The sequence below is a fragment of the Rhopalosiphum padi genome, chromosome 2 (genome assembly GCF_020882245.1).
Source record: "Rhopalosiphum padi isolate XX-2018 chromosome 2, ASM2088224v1, whole genome shotgun sequence".
In the NCBI taxonomy this organism is placed as follows: Eukaryota; Metazoa; Arthropoda; class Insecta; order Hemiptera; family Aphididae; genus Rhopalosiphum; species Rhopalosiphum padi.
The window spans coordinates 10,742,385-10,744,520 of record NC_083598.1 but is presented as its reverse complement, the minus strand read 5'-3'; positions in this window follow the sequence as shown (position 1 = coordinate 10,744,520).

The following is a 2,136-nucleotide window of genomic DNA, read 5'->3' as shown; positions in this document are numbered from 1 at the left end:
GACAACAATGTGTATGTACAACTTTGAAAGATCATTTTTTTTAAATTTTCTATTGGCTAAGATAAATTTTAAAAAGTGGACTTGCCCTGTTGTTGCAGTGAGGCCTTCAATTATTATTATGATATAATATCAGCTTATACATATCATAAAATCGAAATAAAAATACTAGGAAGCTCGTTTATTACCTAATAATAACATTATTGATTTGAAAATAATTACAAAACGTGATTTGAACGGATAAGCGTGGAAAAAAAAAGAAATGAGAAAAATCGGTAAGTTTAATAACGTTTCGGTAACAATATTATTTATTTACCATTATCGTTCGAAGAGTATATATTATACTGGGTTTTGTGGCCACCGGCGGCGGTTCAGAGTTTTATATAATAAACCTTTTTTTCTTCTTCACATTTTAACTCTACGCGCACCCGTCTTTAATTTCAATTACGTTCCAATACCTCCGAGAGAATCGTATTATATAGTCGTCTGTGCAGGGCAATCGATTTAAAAAAACCGAACTGTTCTCCTGTCGTCCTTAATCAAAACGGATAACGTAGTTTTATCCAAAGTAAAACGGCAGGTTGTCCAGTAGTACAAATATACGACCGAAAGAAAAACTACTTTCTTCAAAAGGTTTCAGGTGTGCACCCATCTTCGTTTTATCAGGATATTGATCGAATTCCTTGACCGAATTAAAACGGCTAGAAAAGAAAATCGAATCATTTCAGTTGATAAATTAACACGTCTTACACACAGCAATAAACGTATAGAGATATTTTAGACCACCGCCACCGCACCGTTAAGGGCATTGCAGTCAAAGATAAGTGCACTGGCGGTATCATATTATAATATGGTTTAGCTTACTAGGTACCTATACATCTTTATATGACGCTGATTAATATACATTGTAACATGGTTCCCACGGTTTCCTTATAAAAGTTATTTTGTGCAATAATTACAATATAATGATGCAATGTACATTTTGATGGTCATTAAAAGCGACCATTAAAATTTCAAAAAATTCTTATTCCGATCGATTGTAATGGATAAACGTCGGATATCCATAATTAACATAATTGAGGTTAAGTTTGATTGGTGACAAACAATAATTAATTTTAGGTGGCAAAATAATATGTTTCAATGATATCATAATAATGTAATGCGTTACCTTATACGCGGAACATCATATAATATGGCGGAGAAGGCTAAAACGCATTCAAATTACACAAATAAAACGTACTAACCTAGCGACTTATCATTTCATGTGATTCTACTACCTGTACTAACTATTGTGATCATAATTGATTGATATTGAATAGATGGGTTATACTCATAAACTATTTTAAACCAAAAACCACAGACATAAAAATTGGATTAGAAAAATATCATATTGTTCGTTAAAACATATTATTGTTACATACACAAATATTATATCGAATATTAAATGGATAGTTATTTTCTTAAGAATTTCAAGTAGGTATATAGTAAAGAAATAGTAGTGTATCACACGTTTTACGGGTTTCTATATTTCTATCACTTCATGTAAATATTTTAAATTCTTAATGGTACATGATAAACATGTGAAAATATTTCCAAACTGAACATCATTGATGATCAAAAATTGATTCATATCAATAAACATAACTCACGGAATAAGAACATTAGGACAATAGTACATAAAATGTTAGAATCGAATGCGTTTTAAATTGTCTTCATATATATATATATATTATATACACATGGATAAGAGTATAAGACTAAAAAATTTAATGTTTTTCAATGATACTCGAGACAACAAAATAAATGTTTGTTGTCAAAACGTTGTTTATTGTGACGTAACCTACTAAATGTGAAAATCGATTCGTATATCGTACACGATGGTTGTCATATATTATTATAATATAATCTTAATAATATGGCCCCACACTATGAATGTGCACGGAAAACAGGGGAGAGTGATTTGCCAACACGCATCGAGGGTATGTGTATGTATGATATATATATATATATATATATATTGTTATAATAATAAAAACAATAATGTTACACGTATGAATTTTACGCATGTGAAATTCACGTTGCGTGCTAAGCAAGTGCACAGCGTACACGTAATAATATTATGTACGACTAAACGTATAA